This window comes from Lonchura striata, chromosome 3 (genome assembly GCF_050655825.1).
Source record: "Lonchura striata isolate lonStrDom1 chromosome 3, ASM5065582v1, whole genome shotgun sequence".
Lineage (NCBI taxonomy): Eukaryota > Metazoa > Chordata > Aves > Passeriformes > Estrildidae > Lonchura > Lonchura striata.
The window spans coordinates 53,295,294-53,319,847 of NC_140705.1; the positions used below are offsets into that span (position 1 = coordinate 53,295,294).

Consider the following 24,554-nt stretch of genomic DNA (forward strand, 5'->3'; position numbering starts at 1 on the left):
TGAAGCCATTCTATGCTACCTGTTTTCATTGCACAGTCTACACTGTAGTCTGTAAAGAAAGCGTTATGACCGCTCTACCATTTTATAACTCTAGAAAGGTAAAGATACTGCAGCAGATAAGTTAATAGAGATTTTAAACTTGTTGTTGCTCAATAAGGAATAGATTCTTCTTTCAGCTGCACATTCAGACTGCCTGGAGAGATGAGATTTCTTGAGTATTCTGGGGGCTCCACAGAAAAAGTACCTGAGACTTACAACTAATCTCAAGTCTTTCCAAAGGAAGGGGCTTATACTGATGGAGAAGGTTCATTACTGTGCCTCTAATTTCCATCCAGCCATAATCCCTGCCTGAAATACTCCATGGGAATTTTATGCCCTATTCAGTTTACAGCAACATGAAGAAAGTCTGAGCAGAATCTCAGAAGCCTATCCTATTTATGGTTTTATTAACCATATTAATTTATTAATTTTTCTGCAGTGACATCCAAGGAATCAAAGATTGTCACGGGTGTTCTCCAGGAGTGTGAAATCCTGCATAGCAGAATTGCTGCAAAAGGTTCTTCTCAGACTGGTGCCCTGAAAGCTGGTCTGCTACTCTCTTGGTGATGCTACCAGTTTCCTTTATCCTTGCACACATCAAAATAATTTGAAGAAATCACATGGCCACTTTTAAAATCTGAATGCAAACATCCAATCCCTTGTGCTAGTTTCTGTTGATTAAAAAAAATGTTGGTTAAAATCCTTTTGAATTAGGCATTATTAGAGAGCTCAGAGTGTTTTAAAGGTTACAAGTGTTTTTTTCTGCACACTGTGATTCTCTTCCCTTGCATTCATCACCAGAGGTCTATCCTCTGCTACACTGTGGAGCCTAAGAGAAAATAGAACAAAACACTTCTTTGTGCTCTCTCTCTCCTTAGCCCTGTCTCTGCCCTCTGTTGAGGGCTCATGTTTGTACACAAAAGTATACACATCATTCATAGTGGCAAAAGAAAATCTGGATGAGCTGGGTCCCTTGTGGATGTGGAGCCAGAGGGCATGATTAAGCATGCAGCTGTTGACTGATGGCTCCTTGGTGTACAATATGAAACTGAAGTAATTCTTTCTACTAGATAGTTTAGCTTATGTTAGAAGAAAATTGCTTGGGTTCTATTTGGGTAATATGCCTGCTGGAGGGGTTTTGCATAAAAGTTTTTGCATCTGAGAGCACTGAGATGCATAATATTAGTGTGATCATGATGTCGTCTTATTAGTAAGACAACTTGTCCTTTTTTGTCTGTGAATTACAAAGATCTGTCAAGGCCCAGTTTAATCTACTCCCTGTAATAGGATTTGTCTGTAGCTTGAGGAAACAGAAGCTTGTAAAGCATAGGGTTATTAAGAAGAGGATGTAAGCTATTTGAGGATCTTTAATAAAATATAATATCAGTATATTCAATGAATATGGAAAGAAGGATCTAAATATTTCTTGTTACAACCTTCAAGTATCTCAGGAGAGGAGGATGATACCAATTAAAACAAGGGGGGGAAGCAATATCTCTCTGAATTCTAGCCTTCCTCAAAGTTAAATATTGATGAGAATGAGAGTTCAATTCAAGAATGTCATTGCTCCTGCAGTAACCATTAAAGTAAATCCCTGCCCCATTCCAAGGCAAGGTTAATGTATTTAGGGAACCTTGTGAATAGCAGCTTTACTTGCTTTCATGTACACCCATGCGTGGCCCTTCTGCAAACAAGACAGCTTTAAACAAGGAAAGATATTGCTGCCAGGAGTACAAAGTACTCTGCCCCGTGAATTGCCTCACTTCCTATGTAACAAGCTTTGAGACAGTTGAAAGTATTTGCAGTCCCAAACCTCACTCACCTCCCTCAGTGCCTTGACAGGAAACACAAAAGTCAAAAGATTTTACTGCCTCTTTTTAAGGGGAATTTTAGTATCCAGAGCAAGTAATCAACACAGAGTGATTGAATTTTTTGGGGGAATAGAGCCATTAGGAACAGGGTTCTGTTTCGCGTGAACAATAAGGTATACTGTGGTGGAAAGAGACTGCTTTAACAGAAGATTTATGATCCTCCTTCACAAATGTTTTACCCATCACATGTACACATATCCCTGTTACTGGAATTACTTGAACTGAGAGTGGCATCTTTTAGTCATTAATATTTTTGCAGAACCTATAGTAAGTCAAATTCACTGTTTACCTTGCTGATTAATATAACCTTGTCTGTGTTATATCTAGACAGGTTAAATACTTAAATTGTCAGTTGCTGCCAAAATGTCACTAAATCCATTGAAATGAAAATGCAAATAAATAACTTGGGACACTTCTAGTCACTTGAAGTATTCCACAAGTATTCGTTGACTGTGGTCCTCCAAAAGTACTGTAATGCAAAATATATGTCTTGAAACTAAATGTTCTGGTTCTCATAACTGGTTGCTTCTGAGTAGAAGATCTAGATTCAGATCTCTCAATGCCTGACTCACAAGTTGTCCAAAAAGCCAGTTACAAGTAGTCATCAGTCTGTGGAAACAGAAGGGGGAGGTGAAAGGGGCAAAATTCAGTTTGTTTGTTGGGACCAACGCTGATTTAGGGGTGGGTTTTGATACCTGCAGAGCTTTGCAGGAATGCATAAAGATAAGTATGACATGACTTTTTGGTTTTAGTCAAAAGAGAATTGTTTCAGGTTTGTCATTATGAAATGAAAATTCTCTCTAGACAATGATAAAAGAATGAGATTAAACAAAAGGGGATTTCTCCCTAAGGAATTATCCTTAATTTAATGACTAAGAATTTGTTATTAATTAACCTGAGTTAATCTTGAAAACCAGGAAGCTGAACTCCCTCTGTAAAGTTATTTGCTAAAGGAAATAAGCCTGGATATTATCCCAGACATACAGAAGGGAGAAGGAGCATAGGTCATTTTCTCAATAATTACATTTGAGACAAAATCATACAGTGAAAGCAATAGAGAGAAATTTAGTGCAGTCATGACTCAAATAAATTCCATTGAGGCTTTCCCCAGGTCAGGAGGAGTGTAGTGTACCTTCAAGGAGTCCAGGATCCCCAAAGAGTTTGTGAACTGGCTTGAGGAGAGACAGCAGATGGTTATTCTTGTGGCTTCACTCATCCTCTGTCAGGAAGCTTATTCACATTGGGAACTGCTGCAGTGGTACGACTGCTCTGGAGGCTTAAATTGGACTTTACCAAAAGTAGCAGCATGTCTCTGTACTCCTGTGCAAAGGGTCTCAGGTTACTCCACTGAATCCTTCTCTCCAAAGCAGATATTACCTTGTCTTTATTGAAGAGTGTGGAACATACAATGTCTTTTTTTATTGCTACTCTGTTTTGGGTCCCAAAGGTTTTGCTTATGATGAGCAACATGACATCCAAAACATTTCCTAACTTCCTGGAGAAATTTGAAGCCTGTAATTTTCAGTGACTTTTAACACAGCAGAGAATTGAGAGATTGAGAGCCCTGCTCACAGAGGGACTTGAGAAACACAGATCACGGGGGCATCCAGCAAAGTACAGTCAGTCCTTTACCTGAGCTGAAGTAAGGAATTTGAAGGTGGTTTCAGTTTCTCCAATAAATGTGTTTTACCACAGGCCATAGGGCAACCGAAGGAGCCTCCCAAGACTATGAGGTCTATGGGCACTATATTAGGCAAAATGCTCTCTGATTCACCATATTTCCATATCTGTGCACAAGAGAAAATCTCCAAAGAAGACAGTAGGAGACACCCAAACCCCTATAACCTAGTGAGAAATGTGTTTAGTGATAAATTAAGAGACCAACAGCCAAGCATGAACAAAAGGTCCCTGCACCTATTAAGCATGTTAACTTACTGGGCTGCAAGGGAAGGAGTTAGTAGTGGGAAATAGCTTCTTCTCTTGCTGCCAGGGGTATGGTGTATATCCTGGTATTGCCAAGTGCAGTAGTAGCTGCCAGTTCTCCATGCAGATCAAGATTGTCCCCAGGCCTGTGCCTACCTTCCAGGTAAGCACTCTGACAATGCTAATAATGTAATTAGAGGGATCAGTCTGTCTCTTCTTTGCCTTTTACTTGCATTAGACACAGTTCCAGAAAAGAAACATTATTTATAAAAGCCATAATAAGGGACAGGCAACATCTAACTTTCAGGTTCTGCTTAGTGTTGTGGAAAACAAGAGTTTTGCCAAAGATTTTAAGTGAGTAGTTTGAAAGAAATTTAGTGATCTTAATGCCTAAACAGGTATCCTTGGGCATCCTTAGTTGAACAAAAATGGCAGCCTTAATCAATAGATTACAAGAGAGATGAAGGTTTAAAACCTGGACATAAAAATAGATTAAAAAGCAGTGTTTTTTCCAAAAAAAGCAAAATACCTGTAATTAACTAATTTCCCACTTGAAATCTGAAGTACATCTCATCTCATAAAAACTCAAACTGTTGAAAAAACATAAGAAATGTGTTCCAGTAGTGTGAATTAAAACAAGGGCTGACAAGAGAAGGCATGACCAAGGTGGCAATGAAGTTCTGTCAGTGAAGCTAATTTTGGTTGCAAATTATTTTAATAAAACACACAAGAGAGAACCTGCTTCCAATATAATGGTGGAAAGTCACTCTAAACCTATTCTGTCTTACTAGAGCTAGAGACTGCTGAAAGATCTTTTGGAAAAGTCTTATGCTTACCAAGTTAATAAACAAAGGGCCTGCAAAATCAAGAGTCTTAAATCCAGAAGGTTAAAGTTTCTATTGGCTTCACCTTTCTAAATATTTCAGGACTAAATAAGAGTCTGTGGTCTATGCAGCTGCAGGGGAAGCAATGCTTCATGTGTATTTTTTTAAGCATATTTGAAACAGTAGATAAAATAGCCAGTCTTAATGCACACATACACACATGATAGGCACTCTGTTAGTGAGATATCACAGGCCATACATCAGACGCAGTAGTAACAATTCTAATAATATTGAACACAACTAAGTGAAATTAACCTGTGGGAAAAAAATCCTACATTGCAATCTATTATTCTGTTGACTAATCTGTCAAAGAAAGGAACACTTGTGCCATTTGAAACTGCACTTGCCTTCTTTTTCCCATATAGGATCAATATATATATAAATAGTGAGTTTACTGCTAGAAAATGAGTTTTAGATAAGAGAGCTGAAGCTTGAGAGTTGGGTTGTTGATACAGCAAGTGCCCAAGATTCTTTTAACCCACAGATACACTAAAAACTGCACAGCTCTGCAGAAAACAGTAAGAGGTGAGAAAATCTCTGTAACAGATACATTTCTCTGTAATGTTGGATCCCTTTAGCAACAGAGCTGCATTTTGTGAGTGGTGTTTGTGGCTGAATAAGAAGCTATTTCCTTCAGGATTTCTTCTTGAAAGCCTGAACTTTCCCTGTGGGAAATTTTTTATGCAAGCAGTAAATACTTTGCAGGCCATTGCACATTAGTTTTCCAGATTCTTCCCTCTTCTTAATTAAGATAAAATGAGATAAAAGGGTATTGGTGGTATTTTGAGTTGTAGCAGTTGTAGACCTTTTCACCCTCTACAGTGAATGTCAGGTACCTCTATTTGTATCTTCTTCAGACTGCTGCAGTTAGGAGGTAGACTGTGTCCAAAGCAGGAAAACTGTATTGTCTTGTAGACTACACTGGCCAACTGTTTGCTGTCTAAATTCTATGAAAAAAAAAATCTCTCAGAGTTTAAACTCAGTATAATAACCTGCCCCATTTTTGAAAAGCCCTTCATGTGGTGGACAAAAGCAATGTTTGCTTTCTCTTGGATTAAACTTTGTATTGTATCTCATACACATCATGGTAAAGAAACACATGAGAGATCACATCAGTGATGTGTGGTATCAGGGAAAAGTTGCCAAAAATATATGGTGTATATCACAGAGAACCAGAGTTGAAGTTTTAGTGCTAGGTCTCCAACATAGTTTAGAAGAATTTACAAAAAGAAGATAAAAGCATTTGTCTCCAAATCTAGGTGCACAGATGGTCCATTTTGATGCAGGTTTACAGGCAGCCTGCTATACAGCCATCTTCACCTTCATCCTGAAGAATTCAAAGAATGGTGAGAAAATTACACAATAGGATGTGATGGTCCATTAGCTTTCAGTAAAAGGGTGTGCACAATTGTCACTCTCAGGTGAAGCCTAATGTCTGAATCTTGAAATGATTATGTGGGGAAAGGGAAAATGAACATGGGAATAAAAGTTCTGCAGAGAAAACCTGATTTTTTGGAAATTAGAACAGAATACGTTGAACCGACTAGGAAAGAGATATTTGGACATGGCTATTAAACAAACATTGAATGACTCTATATTCTATACATTAAACAGGTATCTATTCCCACTGGTAAAAGGAGCACATTAATGGATGAACATCAGTCTCTTTAATTTTAATAGACCAGACTTAGAACCTCTTAAATCTGCTATGAAAAATAGGCTGTAGCTGAGAACTGAGAGTTGAGCTAAGGATCCCATGACACTTCTGGTAGAGATCAATAACTGTGCATAAAACCCTAAACATTCGTTTCTTCTGCAGATATTTACAGACATAGGGAAGAAAATTCCTGATACTTTTCATTAATTAAAGCTCTTGATTAACAAGCACTTATTTGTAATTCTGTACATTTTTTTTGCTTTTCATTTTTCAAAATAATAAGAAAAAAGCATGTACTCTTTTGACAGTTTTCATCCTAGGCAGTCAGGGCACTTCACAAGTATTAATTAGTCTAACACCCCATTTATTTATGAGGGGACTTTAAACCGACTCAAGTCATAGGTGGTGTTGTACCATCAGAGTAGTTTGCATTGGTGATCTTAGCCAGTGTAGCTGGGATTAATCATTCTGTTCCAAACAGGTCATGGTACAAAATTTGTTCTAATATATTTGCTCAACAAAGATGATATAAATTCATATTATTAATTATTTTAAGGCCTCCTAAAGGCAAGAAGCTTCCTTGTGCATTGTTATTTTGTTGTTTGGGGTTTTTTTAAATGAAATTACATTCAAGAAAATGAGGGTACAAATTATTTTTCATTATGTAAGATATCTTTTATTTTAACATGTAAGGAAAATATTTTATGAGTATCTGAAGAGTTATGGTCAAATTAAGCACATCCAAATTTTTCCCAGATTAGTGTCAAAGCAGTGAGATTAACAGACTAATTCAATAGTCACTGCTTTAGACAATATCCTTTTATACTGGTTTCAACCAGAGCAAAATGGGATCTATTGCAGTATATCCTCTAGTGAGCAAGCCAGTTGTTAACATGTACTTGAACCATGTTTCTTAAGAGTCCCTTTGAAGAGAGCTTGCCTTGAGAGCATGCCTAAGGTTTAGTGTGTGCTCAGGTACTTCAGTGCACTTCCATATTTTAAAGAACTTAAAACATTTTGTTGAGAGTCTGGAAATCAGAAAGTAAGTAATTGATTGTATTTTAAAAAAAAAGCTCACTCATGTAACCAACACAGGTCAATAAAAAGTAAAAAAATTATATTGATTTAGAAATCAAGGAGTACCAATATAGTAAAATTTTGTGTGATGGACAAAGAATAATCTTGAATCTAGACTGTAAATCAAGCCTTTGAGATTCCTGTTACATGGAGCTGTCTGGATAATGGATGGAGATAACTATGGAAAGTGAATAAGACCCAAATGAGAAAGATAGAGTTCAAAATCTTGTTTCAGAAAAGTTCCTATGCAGACTGCATCCTAATCTTTAAGTTCCATGCAATAGTGTGCCTTTCTGTGTTTGTGTTAGAGCTGGAAATAGTGTGGAGTCTTGTACATCTGCTCTGGAGCATCCCTGACCTGTGCCATGCAGAGTGAGCCCGGCTCCAGGTCAGAGGCTGCCTTAAGGTAGTTCTGGCAGGCTGGGAGTCTCCTGCAAAACTCCAAATCTCCCACTGATTCAGAAAGGAGGAAAGTGCCCTGGATCCTCTCCTGCCACTGCCTGTGTTTACCTCTCAGCTGCAGAGGACTGTGCTCCAGCCCCAGAGGAACCAAGTGACTCCTTGCACAGTGCCCCACTTCCATCAGCAGTCAAGGAGCAGTGCAAGGGACACACAGCCACCACAGCTGCACCGTCCAGGCTCTCTGTCCTGGTCAGAACGCTTCCCTGAGTGTGAGAGATGGAGGTCTGGAAACTCTCTCACTGAGGAGGTGTTGAAATAAATGTGTGCATTTCTTGAGAGAATGAGTTATTTAAAAAAACCCCAATAGGTAAATGCTGCATCTGGGGAAGTTTTGAGACTGTAAGTCCTGGTTAGATCCTGAACATTAGACAGGTGAATATTTAATGTACTCAGGGGGTTTTGGTGTTTAAGTAATTCCATGTTCAATGTATGACAGTTCTTAATAATCACTTGGGTTGTACAATGATCCTGTAGCCCGTAGGGAGTATGTGCATACATTCTAGGAACGTGTGCGTTATTTGCAGAGGCCTAAATACATTTTTATATCTAAGTGCCCAAACAAACCTTAACAAGGCAAGCCAAATTCAACTTCATATCACAAAAAACTGAAGAGGAAAAAAATCAACAAAATTAACTGTTAGAAGAAATTAAAGAAAAAGTGGAAAATCACCTATTGGAGAGATGGGGAGTATAAATAAAGATAATTCTTTGCTGAAGAAACTGAGACCATTTTATAAAAGTGTTCTGATGTGTCTTTGAAATGTCATTTCACATAGAGAGAGCAATCTTATCTCTCAGCTGGTATAAACTGTCAGGGATACATTGAAGCCAATTTCCTTCAGCTTCTGATCTGCTCCAGAGATATCATCTACTGCTATCTATACTGGTATCATCTAGTATCATCTATACTGGCATCAGGATGAAATGTACATGTCTGCATGTAGCTTTGTGTCTGGAAAAGAACTGTGCTAACTTAGAAGAGAAAAATAGCAAGTCTAGAATAAAATGGATACTGATGGCTAAAAAAATCTGTATACACACTAATGCACTGGCTGCTCTTTAGTTTCTGGTTTTATTTGTTTAGTAAGTGGTGTCTTCAAACTGGATGTTAATTATATCAGCTTCATTCATAGACTTTCCTATGCAACGCAAGGGCAAATTCTCTCTTACTGAAGGCAGATGTTGTTGCAATGTACCTAATGAACTGCTACTGTTTCATGCACAGAGGATATAAAACACAATGCAGTCAGGAAAATGGCAGTCAAGTGTGATCATTGCAATGGTTTTTGGCAACAAAAATTGCTATACTTTTCCTCCTTCACTAATCTGAAAATTTGTAACCGGTCAGTTAGAAGGTGAAGGGTAAAGTGTCTGAGGCTTATTTTGAAGCATTTTGCCAACTTTTTCATAGAGCTTCACAGACCTCAAGAGGTTTTGTATAGTTTTTCTCTCTTGCTGAAAGCACGCACATGAGCGTGTGTGTGTGTGTGTGTGTGTGTGTGAGATGTGTGCATGCATGCCTATTCTCCTAAGGCAGTTTTACAAGACTTCCACCTGTGGATTTAAGTTCAGTGATGCCAGTCTGCAGGAACGCAGGCCTGGGGGTGATACCAGCCACATTACTGCGTGAGATGAGAGATTCCAGCAATTTTCTTTCCTGTTATGGGAAATGCCATATGCAATTCCAGTTTTGACAGGTTTCTCTGTAACTTGTATTTGGCTATTGGACACACCTTTTGCTGGAACAAGACACCCCCTCAGGCGGTGATTTGATGACAGCAGCAGTGACGCTGCCTCAGCTCCTGGGCCAACTCTGAGGTCTGCATGGCTCTGCATGGGAACCATATATGGGACTGACCTGGATCAAAAAAAAAAAAAAAAAAAATCCCACCCCAGCATCAAAGGCCCGTCTTTTCTGTTGGAATCTGTGCTGAATTTGAGTGGCTGAAGAAATACTTGTACCAGCATGGCGCTGGGAGAGTCAAGGGGTTGGGACCAAGCACCTGGAGAGGAAGAGGAGGCAACTTCTTGAGGTGATTCAGCTGATATAAACTTACTCACTGCCCAGCTCTAGTAGTGTACTTGCACCACTGCTGCTCTGATTCATGTTTGTGCTCAATCCATTAGATTTAAATGACTGCATAGCACACGAGACAAAGGAGAATTTAACCTTTTCTTAAGGTCATAACTTATGAAATATACCATTGCCACTGGAATGCTAGAGCTCTCCTCCCACTGCCTCCAAGTCCAGTCAAGGTGTGGATGTGCCTAATGCAAAGATAGCACTGGCAGCATTGACACTGATTTGCCAATCAATTTGCCTAATGCATACATAACACCATATTTTTAACTTTTCTGCCACTATTTAGTGTATGTAGCGTGTTCTTATACACATTTTAAATGGCTGTGTCACCCCTGCATTAGTAGGTTGGCATTTTGATATATTTGACAGACTTGCAAGTGGGCAAACTCTGAAATTTGAAATTAATTCACCCTAAATAGATTTGGCCTGAGGCTGGTTGGAAATCTGAGCTGTAGCAGTTGACCATAGCTCGGCTTTAGCTCCTCAGGTACTTGCAGTCACACTCATTCTGGCATTAAGCAACCACAGTTCCTGCACCTGTGATACAAGAGCAATGTGTATAGGTGCTCCTTTAGTGTAATCTGACTCTTTAACAGGAAGGTTATAACTGGGAAACAATTTTCACTAGGAAAGTGAAGTTGAAAGTTTGATTCTTATACTCACCTATTCTTCTGAAAAGTAAGTTAATAATATTCTGACATGAGAATATGATTAACTGTATCCTTTGTATCTCATTTCAGGAAGTCCACAGTAGTGCCATGGAAGTGGAAGAGTATTATTTTACATAGCACAGAGATTTTATTTCAAGATGTATGCTGACAGCCTATGTTACTCTTTCTGTCATCAGAAAACATAGTAATTAAGTTTGAAAAATCTCAAATGCTCTTTTAACTTGATCTTTAAAACTGCTGAAAATACTTTTACAGTCAAAAATCCACTTTCTTTGCTTGTGCTGAGATAGTAGAGAGCTACCTCTCTTACAACTTTGTCCTAAATGGCTCCCAATGGCTCTGAAGTGGGTATTTAATCTTTTCATTAACACAGACTTAAACCATTTTTTATTCCAGCATGGTTATCCCTAAAGTTAAAGTATATATATATATTTTGTGAATAGGACTGATTAAATATGTCAGGAATAAGATCTGTAGTTTTTTATTGCCAAAAATGCACTCAATACTGTTAAGTATGTTACTGCTTCTCTCTCAGACTCTGTCTGCAGACTAACACAATAGCTCCACATTTTACTGTGTAAAACTCCTTCAGATTTTCTTTAAGTTCACAGCAATAACCATAATTTCAGGGTAGGATTACAAAAGCTTTGTTAATGAGTGACCTTTTCTTTCTAATTTATTTTCTTTTCTTGATCCTACAATGATGCAGAAATTCCTTTTTTGTATTGTAAAATTAAATTACAGCAAAGGCAAGGAAATACAAGCTGAAATGTACAACCTACTGAATCACCAAAAGGAAACCTCCTATGGAAATGTAGCTCAGAAATTATAAGCCTATTGATTTATTTCATGTGAAGTTCACTTTTCAAAGGATATCTAACACTGTGCTAAGTAATATGCTAGAAAAAAGATCCCTAAAACAGTGAAATTACCTTGATACCACCTTTTCGGTTATAGGGAAGATGTCCATCACAGCTCTGAGGCATCTCTGGAGCTGGTCTCCTTAGCTTCTGAGACAAGGATTGTGGTACCTATATTGTTTGGGATCTGCCATCCTGTCAGAACCTTCTCCCCCCATTAATGATCCCCAGCTCAGCTCGGTGTTTCACTGCCCCAAATTCTGCCTTCAGGTGACCTGAGAGGCCAGAAGGGCACACTGCCCTCAGCTTCAGGGTGCAGAGAAGACAAAGGCAGATCAACTTTGGACCTGACTTCTGACTTTGAGTAGGAGATTGGACAAGATGATCCTCATATGTCCCTTCCAACCTAGGTTCATGTCCTTGTATTTTTATTTTAAAAGTTCCCCAGAAAACCAACCCAATACCCATTCCTCCTCACCATCAAAAAAAAACCCAACCTAGTGTGATTGATTTGAAAAGCATTTAGCATTTCTTTCTATTTATTGAATACTCTCAATATTTAAAAGAAATTTCAGAGCATTTCTACCATTCAGTCCTTCAGCCTTGAATTGATGGCAAATATTTCCCTTTTGTCTTTTTCTATGAAAAATCTTCTTATTGTATTGAATTGGAAATCAGCTCCTGATGTCAGAATAAAGCATTGTGAAACCATGACAAATATGCATATCCTTCAGCAAGACCACAGTGCTCTTAAGTCACCTTTGTAACTTTAAAGCCTTTTTTTCCTGTTCTGCCAATAGCCAGATAAATATATGTAATGGAGAAAAAACATGGAAGTGTCGCAATCCAAGAATTAATAGTTTCAATGAACTAACACTAACATTAAAGAGGTGATTCTCCTGTAACAGACATATAGCAAGTACCTAGTAGAACATATATAGTGGCAACAAGTGTGTGACAAATAATCAAAGAAATGGAATTCTTTTCAAAGTAATAGTGTATTTAATGAGATTAATCCAGTTCAGAAACAAAAATAATTGCTTTAATTTGTCCTTTGAATTGTAGTTTAATAATAAAGACAAAAGTGGCTGAGCAAAGGAAGCAACCTATCAGAGAAATTATGATACCTTTACTTTCAAAAAACATTTTGTTTCACAAATAGCTCTATTAATTTGGTATAACACATAGGAGAATATCACAGTTCAGTCATGCAACTTCGAGATTGTAAGAGAGGACCTGAGGCAAGGTTGGTTTTAGTATCACAATTTTTTCAATTGGTAAGTCAGAAAGAAACACTGCCTGCTCTTAACAGAAACTGAGGAGAGCAGGATGTTATGTTTTATTGTGTATCCTGCCTTTTAGTCAGCTCAGTACTATTAAAAACTTGCAGTGTTTTCTGCAGGCTTTGTATGAACAGAAAATAGCCACAGAAAGCTATTCTTTTGCTTGCTGAAAATTAGTATCAAGCACTTCTACAATATAGTCTAGACAGGAAATTGCCTAGTCTTTCAGCAGAAAATTGATTAGGTAATTCATTATATCAGTCGTCTCAGACACTCCGTGCTTTGAAAATTTGTTTTTTGTGTTTTTGATAAAGGCAAGATCTAGAGGTCTTAGTATGTGAATCATCTTAGTCTGGGCATTTCATATATGTTTTCATAGGACAGCAATTCTTCTCTGTGGCTAAGCCACTTGAAGGAAAACATTAAATTTGCCTGATGCATATCTGTAGGAAGCTAAGGATACAGGACAGAATAAGCCTCCTAAAGGGAATTTTTAGAATTCTGTTTCTCTTCAGCTCTCAATCAATGGCTTTTTTTTTGTGTCTGAAATGTTTGCACTTCCCCAAGAGAATGCTCTCAGTAGAACCTGAGTCTCCCCGAGGTATTTTCACTTCATAGCTATCTATTGATTTTCATTTAAGTGCGTAGATTGCAGCATATCCTTTGTGTGCAGCAGTTCAGAAAAAAGTCTTGCTTACATGACACATTCTGTTTCTGATGCATTAATGGTTGCATGTTAATCACAATTATCTGACTTTAAGCATTCGCAATTAGCATGCGACATAGTTGAACCTAAAAATGTGCTCTGTGGATTCCAGCCAACAGAAAATAAAAAAGTCAAAGAGTAAAGAAATGCAGCAATTCATACCAAATTAAGAGTAGGAAATTTTCAGAGGGCAGGAAAGAATAAGCAGAAAAATAAACTAAATTACTGTGAATATATGACATGTCAAAAAAGGAAAACAACTAATAAAATAGTCCTTAAAAATTAGCAAAGAACGAAAAGTAATAGTAATGCATGGGGGGGGGGGGGGAGCTTAAAGACTTTTTAAAAATAATTATATACAAAAGGAACTTCTTTGGTTTTCCTACTTAAAGGTGTCATTTTACAGTCTTGATTTAGACAGAAATGAGTAAAAGAAGTGCTGAAAGAAGTACATATCCTTCAAAAAACTCAAGGCTATCCAAGAAAGCAAAAGGGAAGAAAACCTGAAAACTGGCAAATTAAACATACTGACACAAATCACAGGCCAGCAATTAATGTTTTAGGGACTATTTGCTGAATGCATAAAACTAAAAGCAAACCCTCAAAGCCCTGCGGCATGGGGATCCTCTCCTGGAGTCATTAAGGTCAATTGACATATCAATGAGAGGAGGAGTTACAGCAGAAAATCCAAAGGGATTCTTTCATCTTTCCTCAGCGTGGAAGATCCAAGAAATTCACACTCCAAAAGTCACTTTTACTAGGACGAGTCTGAAGATCTCTTTTGAACTGAATTGTCTGTGGAGGAGGTTGTAAAGCAAATTGTGGTGGTTTAACCCCAGCTGGCAAGTCAGCACTACATTTTCCCTGGGGAGCAAACTGCCAGGACCATATGGTATTTACTCAGATCTAAAGGAAATTGAGAATGAAATATAGCCAAAATACTATCTTCCTTAAAACTACCTCTATACAAAAGATACAGAAGATGGTGACTGTGACAATAACATTTTGCAATCATTTCAGTTAGGGATTCTCAGACTGCAGACCAGTTATTGTCAAAGAGGTAATAAGTAAGTTTGCTGAGGATGCTAAATTGTCAGAAAGACCCTGACAGGGTTCAGGAAGCATTTGGACAATGGCCTCAGAAGCATGGTGTGACTCCTGGAGTGTGGTGTACAGGGTCAGGAGTTGGATTCAATGATCCTGAGAGGGCCCTTTCAACTCAGCATATTTTATGATTCTATCATTCTATGGTTTTGATTTCTGGAAGTAACACACAATGTGGAAAAAATAATCCTAACTTATATGCAGGGTCATAAACTCTGTACTTCCTGCTGCAGCTCAACAAAACCCACATAATTCTGTGAAAATGTCAGTTTTATGTTCAGTAAAAGTCAAAGGAGCAAGTATAAAAGAAAACAATTTTTTGGTATTACACTTGATCATATTGATTATTATTCTTGATCATATGATCCCTTTTGTGAAACACATACCAAAAGTATCTTTTTTTTCTTTTCATTTGTTTTGATAAACGTATTACCTCCATTTCCAAGTTGCTTGCTTTGATATGTCCTTGGGCACCACAGCAGGAGCAATGCTACCAATAAAAGAGCAGGAAATGATTACTATACCAATAGTGAATAAAACAGCATGTCAGGTTGTGTACACTTTTAAAATATTGTGTTAGGTTTCTGGTCTTTTCTCCTGTCTCTCATGCTCAGAAGGGACAGGGCAGAGCTAGAAAAAGGTTCAAGGAAGGATGATAACAGTGATCAGAGATTAAATAGATTCCATAAGAAGAGCAAAAATGTTTAGGAATCTTCAGCCCAGAAGAGATAACTTAATTTTGTACAGTCATCATGGCCTGGACAAGACATTCAATAATATTTTTTTTCTGCTACAAAAGCAAGTGAGGGTTCAAGTGATATTTTTTAGAGGTAGGTTGAAAATTAACAAAATTAGTTATACTGTGGAACTCTTTCCCACAGTGTATTTTGATATTAAAATTGTACAGATGTTCAGAAAGCTAATTAACAGAAGAAAAATTCACCAGATAATACTCAAATAAAGATAATATCTCTCCTTCAGGAATTTGCTGAATCACTAACCACTGGAGATTGAAAAAGTAATGTTGATATAAGTGTTGGCATATTCTAGCTTTGTTTTGACATAGTTACCAAGATATCTGTATTTGGTCACTGACAAAGTCACATCCACACCTGGATGGACTTTTGATCCATACTATGGGCTATAGTTACAGTCCCTCATTTGCATGGGAATGTCTCATACAAAATTATAAGGGCTATCAAGGTTAATTTCTGAAGTCTCTTGTGCCTGTTTATGTGTGCAGACTCTCAGTCAGAATCTACCTTCTGTTTGTCTTAGGCTTAAATGTGGCTAGGTTTTAGGTATGAAGGCATGGCTACTGCTAATATTTGGTCTTCCAAGAATGTAAACTACTTCATCAGATCTTAAGAAAATGAAAAAAAAAAAAAATTAAGTGTTGGTCTATAATGAATTGCTGATTTGTTGTATGTTGTTATAGGACACGAAAAAGTATAACACGAGCCACTATGATGACAAGGTAAAAAGGAAGGTGTTTATTATTTTGACTTTAGGCTTTATACTTTTTTAAAGGTGACAGTGGATTGGAGAGTGAATGGGCCACCTCTCCAAAAACATTGGACAAATTACCAGTATAACAATTTCTTCCACCCCCACGAAGGAATGCAAAACAATATATTGTTTATAGAAAATGTGTGAGAAAGTTTTCTAACAAAATATAAACTCAGAAGGCTTTAAAAAATCTTAAAAATTAAGATAACAGTCATAATTGCATACAACAGTGTACCTCTGAGGAAGTTGTGTGTAAAAGTCTGTGTAATCAGGATAGTGCAAAAATAAAATATTCCAAAATATCCTAAAGGAATCATTTGACAGAGGGTGAAAAATAAAAAGAAGTGGAAAATGTTAAAGATTTTCTGTAGTTGTTTTGTGTTTCAATAAACAGCAAAATTAGATCTCCTTTAATGCTTAGTAGCTGTAAATATTACACAGCTATGAATTCCAACAGAAAATTTATTTATCTGTGCAACTCTATTGCCAAATTAGACTTTCTAATTGGAAAGAGGGTCTCATATCTTCAATGTGGCCACTTTCCACAGTTTATGATGAAGGCAGTAGGAATAAAATGCTCCTTTACAGTTTGTATTTGTTGATGCGTGCTTGAATTTCATGAAAACCCTTGCTTTTTTAAGGGTAAAATTAATAAAAGCTATTATCTTCTGCTGGTTGCTGGAAACCTTATAGGAATTAGCTAAATGCTTTCTTGGTTTCTAGAACCAACATCCAAATAAACAAAAAGCTTAATATGAATTGAAACTTTTCTAGCAGCCCCAAATTCCTATGAATCAAATAGCTGGAGTCTGATCTCACTTTTTTTGTTCAAAGACAATCAATTTCTAAAAAAAACCCATTTTTTAGGGGAATGAATAGAATATCTGGACAGGAAACAGAAAGACAAGCTTTCTTTCTCCAGTCTTGACCAATCTCAGGCCTCACCTGTTACTCTCTTTTTATTTGTCTGCCAGCAGATGTATCTTACCAGCAATGTACCTCCTTCTCTGCACTTTGAAATTTCCTGATAACTATGAGGATCCAGTGGCTCTAAATTAATTAATAATCCATATCAGTTGGCTGGACCTCACTGGTTCAGAGACAGTTTATCTTTCTGTAAGGTACTAGCCAGTTCTATGGCTTTGTTAGCCATTGTAACATCAAAATGGGAAAGTTTGAATCTTTCATTGTAGTTTAGGCATAGCTGGTGGCAGTAAACATCAGTGTGGTAACAGGGAGAAAAAGTTCCTCTCTCTTTGTTGGATTTTCAATTTGCTTAAAAAGGTGAAGAATTCTATGGAATTTTATTAGCTCTGGCAACAAGATAATTGAGAACATCCTGCTACTGACCAAAGTGTATGAGCCCTCACTTAACAATCTAACAGTTGTTCTCTGTGAGTATGATTGGATTATTTCATTGGATTATTTCCCAGATGGGCATTAATGTGTTTGTAGGGCACATTCAGTTAAAGGGTCAATGTTTATTTATTAAATGCAGATATTGCATTTGCTTCGGTATGTAATTAAAACAGCAGATTGCTCTCTGTTTTGCCTTTCATGTAGTATGCTGCATCATAAAACAGCCCTGGATGATTTTGTCAAAAACTTTAAAGGAAAATATATAATAGGCTTCCTATATGAAATGAAATACAATAGTGTTTTTCTAAAAAGCTAAGGTTTTCAAAGATTATGATTTATACTCTAGTCACAGAAACTCCATATTTTATCAAACATCTCTGTCTTTGTTTATGGATTTGTTGTACCTATCTCCCTCCAGAGGTCTCTGCTTCTGCTATTTAATTTGGGGGAGAAATCTTCAGAGAAATAAATATAACTTTGGTGTATTATTTCTAAATAGGTGATGCTGTACATATCCATTCTTGCATAAAAGCAAGATTCTGACAATATTGTGATTGAATCATACCTTTAAATGTGATCAATATTAGTTATTCTCATTTACAACTGCTTCTCCCTGCAATATCAATGGTATCTGTCTTCAGGAAGGTATAAAATTATTTTTTCTTAACCTATTTTGATTTATCCAATTTTATTTTGTGCTTTATCTTATATATTCTAGGATTATTTCAGTTCAATGGTAAATGAAATTGCGGTTTGTATATATAATATATTGTGTATCAGAAATTAATGACTGATATAAAGAAATCTTTTATCACTAGTTTTAATAACATTAAGCAGTAAAATACAGTGGTCCCAGGCATTAAAATGCTATTTTTCAGTGCTCCAATACACTATTCTATCACATAAAGTAAGTATTCAAAAGCTGTGCTTCCTTTCTTCAACCTTTAGAAGAAAGTCTCAGAACCACATTCCCAGGTCGAGTCCAGAAGAAATTGCATACCTGAAAACTGAAGTCAGAAAGACCTCTTGTTTTTCAAAGTAACCTTTTGACCATATGTCATTAAGAAGCTGTATCTCTTCTAAGACCTCTTCCAATTATACTGGCTTAGTGCTATTCCAGGAGCTTACCATATCCAATCACCCTAAAAGAATCCTAATCAGGCCTTAGGTTAAAATGCTGCATTGAAGGAAAAGCTGAACAGCAAGTAAGGTGCTGCATTTGCTTCAGCTGCGGGTCTTGTCAAATAAACACATGTCCAACTTCTAGAGTTAAAATAGAAGAGTCATTTAAAATCAAGATCATTTGGTTCCCAGGGACTGTACACAGGTTAGGCCTGCAAGTAAGTCTTACTTTGTAGTCTTGAGGCATAATTGAGGTGTTGGATCTTGAAGTTAAGCCTGGATGGAAAACAGCAGGGATAATGCTTTGCATTAGACATTTATTTAAGTGTCCTTCAGAGCTACTCATGCTGTCCATCCTAGGAGTATAAGACTTCTTTAGGACTTCTGATCCAGCCCTTCACACATTGAGATCTGTGGGCTTAACGACGCTCTGCACTCCTGCAATTTGTATCCTCTTGCCCTGTTTGGTGCTGCTCCGGGGCTCTGGAAACAGCTGTGCTGTACTCCAGACCCAATCAATACAATACACTCTGGCCTGGAGCACTCTGCATGGCTGCATTATGGCAAGTTTAATAATAACAATTCGGTGATGTTGATTTTTAAAATTTTTATTTGGTTGGGTAACAGATTTTCAGAGTACAATGCTTAACTGATTTGAATTGGTATTTTAGGACCTGATGGTTTCACATGATCCATGCATGGAGTCACTGTGACATGTAAACTATCAAGCTCAGATTTGGTTTACTCACAGTAAGTAAAGCATATATATTTTACTTGGTAGTACCTTGTTTTGTATGGCTTCCATTTCGAGAGTATTGTGGTTGGGCCCATAACAGCAAGCTGTGTAGCTGATACAATTAAAAACACTATGGGATGGTCCCTTTTTTTTTTTTTTAAAATTCAAATGACCATCCATGTTAGCCAGCCAATGCGCTTAGATACCTCTTTTTGGATTACCATGGAAAAGCAGCACAGTGAACCAGCACCATTGATTTAGGAGAGAAGGCTGCCTGCTTATGTTTCCCTTGCCCTGGCTGCTATACCAGGCCAAGAGCAGGCCACGGAGGTTTAGGGAAGTGGTTTGTTTCCTAAAAGGTGTTGAAAACACACAGAGGTGAGTTGCTTGTGATGTGCGAGTTGGAGAGGCACACAAGTGGAGAATGAGGACCTATTCAAGAAGAACAGGGAGCAGACGCCCCACTGGGCCTTAACTGTGATGGGAAAGCTTTTTCTGGGTAGCAAGGGGTAGCAGTGGCACAGTCAGTCTCTGACTGCTAATCCTAAGGGACTGAGGGTGAGACTGAAGAAAGGGGAAAAGTGTTTAAAAATAATCTGTTTCTGATCTGTTACACTATGTGCATTTGGAAGTTGTTCAGAAGTCAGTTGATGCACTTTGATTTGGATTATTTTTCATTCACCCATGTTTAAAATGTGACCCATTTCAGATTCCTCTCAGACCATTTGTAATAAAACTTTCTCCTGAAGTGTGATTAGCAAGTCTGTACCAATGAGATTAGTGTTGTCTAATAAAACTGATAACTTAATGCCTACCCTATGTTCCCATCTGACGTCTCAGCTGGCAAGGCATTCCCCTCTCTAGCCATCACTCCTAGGATTAATTAACAGCTGATTAAATCTCAGGAAAGCCCTTCTATCCTATGGATCAGGTGGCAGCCATGCACCCTGTGAGAAGGTGTGGGAGCAGATATATTCTGCTGATGGAGGGTTAGGCCTTTCCAACTCTGCAAGTCGTGGACAGTAGCAGCACCAGGAATGCAAGCCACAGATGGCAGCAGGGGGATGCAGCTGTCTGTAGGAGGCTTAATATCCCTGGAGCAGCTGCACTGGGAATTTGCTGGATGTAGCATGGCTTATGTATGCTGCATGCTCTCCTTTAATCCTTCTGCCTTCACCCCATCTTTGTTCATTACATCATTATTGCAAATTATTATCATTGCTAGAGTGCTAACAATATGGTGACCTGTTGACTTAGCTCTACATCCCTTGTTCTTTTGGCTCCTGGCCTAAGGTAGCCTACACTCAGCATTCATTGCTAATTATTACTTTTCTTGTATTTTTGGCTTTGTTTTCAACCCTGAGTAGGAACATTTTTATGGCTGTCAAGAGTCTTATCTAGAAAGAGTAAATAGCATTGTAGATGGTAGCCTATGACACAAGAACATTAATTATTTAACACAGTTCCTTTTGTATCTATCACTGAAGCCAGAAGATCAGGATAAAGGATAACCTTGATGAAATCCTTAAATTTTAGCTATGATTTAAATAATGTTCGGTTTTGCACACAGTAAGTTAAGATTAACTTTATACCTTTCAGTTTAATTTGTTACTTCTAATTTAATTTAATAAATCATCGGTTTCTTACAATTCTTTGTGCCATCATTAGCACCTTAGCACAGAAAGCATATAGTAAAACTCCTTTTAATGTAGGAGCAAAATCTTTGCTTTGAAGCGTCCATGCAGAATTTGGATCAGAAGTCATGCTGCATTCAAAGGTAGCCTGATGTCCTGCCGACCTATTACATACTCTCTGGAGAGAACTGGATCTTGCTCCTACACATTACTGATTTTGGGGAACTGTCTAAATAGGTCCCATTGTGAGAGTGAAGGAGCTCACAAGGATACTTTATTTTTATATGCTGGTACAATTTGCCATTTTACATTTTGAGTCACCTGAGGAGCAACAGGGGTACAGTACAATGACATCTCAGAGTTAGCTTTCCCAACTCCCACCTCACTGGAGTTTGCTGCCAGACACGTAAATCAATCTCAGCCATTTCCAGACAGGGATTTCTGTAGGGATATTAGCTGTGTTTCTGTCCAAGGTGCGAAAAAGCCTCTGTGGTGGTCATTCTGAAATATTTTTTACCCATTTTAAGACTTTTCTTTGCACTGGTTTTGGGGCTACAAGGCAATAGCTGCCTAGAAGCAGTGCATACCTCTGAATCATTGCTCTAGAAGAGGTCAAGAGGAGGAATAGATAAAGACACACAGAGAAAAAGAATTTGTTTATAATACTATTTATTTAACAAGTTTTCAAATTCCTTTGGGTAACAGAAAACATTAAATATGGAGGTTCCACACAAATTAGAATGACTTTATTTTAAATGTTTTGAGTTCATAAGAGTTATGGGGAAGTGAAAGAAAGGAAAACTGTTCACACACAGAATATATTTACTTATATTGCCTGGAATAGTTTGAATCACTGCTTGTGCAAAACTGTAGAAAATGTTTATAGATTATATTAAATCATACATTAAATGAATTCTCCCACTTTGCCTTGCCCTCCTCTTTTTCCAAGTTTTTAAACTTGTAATGTTTCTTTTCCTTTTTATTTCTTCTCAAATTTTTGCCAGTTTTCATTTTCCTCTTTCAGTCCTTTGCCACATTTCCCCCTCATCTCCCCTTTTGCTTTTTATGTTGCATTTACTCTGCCTTTAATTCCTCTCCCATGTGCTGCATCCCTCTATATATAATTTTTTAGCTATGTAATTTTATATTTCTATCTTAAAAGAAAAAAAAAACAGAGAAAGGCAGCTTTCAGTTAAAAATTTATGCTGCAAAATGGGCTGCTTGCCATGCTATTATCTTCATGTTATCCTGGCACAAACTGCCAAAGGAGACAAAAAGAAGGATGAACAAGAGAAAAAAAAAAAAACAATGTTGACAGGATCACCATGAAGGCATGGCATAATAACAAGTATTAACCCAGAGATTCCTTGGGACTCCTTCTTGGGTTAATCTCTGCTCTGAGAATTCACTTCAAAACTGTAAAATGAAGATCTGAGGACTCATCCCTCTAAGAGGGAGTGTGAAAAGAAATGTATTAGACATCTGAGGAGTGACCACATAAAGGTAATGGTGATAAGGAAGAATGAAGAACAGCTAATGTCAGTGTGTCAACAGCTTAACAAATACTTATGCTGAGAACAAAAATATTTAGATGGATTTTAGACTGTATTTTTACATTCATTGTCAGCAACTAAACAGTGCAATAAATTTTCCAACATTTTATATTCCATATTAACCCTTGGGACAACTAAAACTCAGAATGCTATAAAAATATTTCTGAGATAAATTTCTTTTTCTATTTCATTTTAGAAGATGAATATTTTTTAAGACCAATGTATCATCCAGATAATTATTAAGAATGAAGAAGAACTGAATAAATTACTTCTAGAAACCAGCTATCAGTTTTTAAAATATGGTAGTTCAGAAAACAAGTACTGAAAATTTTAACTTGACTTAATGAAGCATTTGCAGGACATCTTATTTGTTCCATTTTTATACAATCACTTTTTCAGAGTAACCAGTTACTGTGACATGCATTTTGTACATGAAGTACAGAATTCATAAAAAAAGAAAAATAAAGTGAGCAATCAAGGATGAAGAGGTAATGAAATAGTGTTAGCCTCAATAATTTTTTCTGTAGCTCTTCTGTCATCTCTGTCAGAAGACAGACATATTTTCTCACCATCAGGAAATATATTTATCTCACTGCTGGAAAAAGAGAAGCAATGGAATAAGATGGAAAAGAAACTACAGCAAGGAAGTAAAATGATGACCAAACTTTGGTGTAAAAGTAAATTAAATATTGTTAATGGATCTCAGGTGTTAGAACATTGTTCCATTTAAGTAAATTATTTTTCTCCCACTGAGTCAGTAGAGTGAGGTTTTCAGTCTAATTTCAGATTTCAGGTTTAAAAAACCTTCATAAATAAACACTTGATGCTCCTAAGATAACTTAGCTGAGCCTATATTTTAATTTTAGGGTAATCTGATTGACTTAAATCTCCATTACTACCGTCAGAAGTACAAATAGAGTGATGGGTGTTCCCTACAAAATGGGAGAAGAACTTTGGGCAATGCTCGTGCTATTGTTGCTGAAAGGGAGCAGGTCCCTTTACTCATACTTCTACTGGCAGAGGAAATGGAGCAGGAGTGTTTGAAAATGCTTTATTTCAGCACATATTTTTTTCCATAGCATTTTCTTCATGTTCACAACTTGCTTTCAGATTTAATTTTGATAAAGCACTATCATGCTACAATTAATAATCCAGGAGTGGCCAAAATAATACATTAATATTTAGTCAGTCTTTTACTTTCCTAGCTTCAGTGATTCTAATGATTGGTAGTATAAATTTAGTGACAAAAATTCTAAGTAGTCATTACTTAGATGAATGCAGATTCTCTTGGTTCATAATTTATGGTAACATTACCTTTCCAGATTCTCTAAACATATTCTATAGATCATATTTTAATGTCTAATACAGAAAGTTGCAAATGTTTTACGTATCCTATTAATAGAATTTTGCATTTGGAAAATGTTCAGAAATAAGTTTATATATAAAAATATGCAATTGTGTGTTTTAGGAAATGAAATCCAGTAAGTTAGTCTTACATCATGATTATTTGTCTTTATCATGTGCTGTGCACCACATTCAGGCTTAGTTCTGTAGGGTATATATATGCATCTCTGCCTTTCCAGGTTGGGAGTTTCACTTTAATCTTGAGCCCAGTAGACAGTTTCTCATCAAGATGTCTGGGCATGGCTTTAAAGCAAAGCTCATATATCTTGTGTCCCACAACAATGGCACTACTTCAAAATTGCTGAGTGCTGACCACAAAAAGTCTTGAACTTTTATGTTTCCCTCTTAATCTAGTGCCTTTTGTAAGTGACTTCTCGAGGCCTTGTACTTGGATGACTTTCAATTCTGTGCATTTACAGTTTTATTGACTTGTTAATCATAGCCCTTGCTTCTTCCCTGATGTTAACAGAAATTACATAAATTATTAAATAAGGACAATAATAGGACATATTTTATAAAGCAGGAAATATTTATCTTTGTAGAAAATATCTTACATAAGAGGGAGCATGATTAAGTGGGGATGACCATCTTTGGCTTGAAAGGACTGGGCACTGACT

At 37.1% G+C, this 24,554-nt stretch overlaps 1 long non-coding RNA gene across 1 annotated transcript in view; it reads left to right on the top strand.

Moving 5' to 3' along the window:
- Window positions 1-21,337, top strand: part of LOC146767899 (uncharacterized) — a 44,654-nt gene extending 23,317 nt beyond the window's left edge. The window contains exon 3 of the long non-coding RNA XR_014954256.1: window positions 479-21,337. This is a non-coding gene — a long non-coding RNA (uncharacterized LOC146767899). The remainder of the gene's footprint in view (window positions 1-478) is intronic.
- Window positions 21,338-24,554: the final 3,217 nt, after the last annotated feature.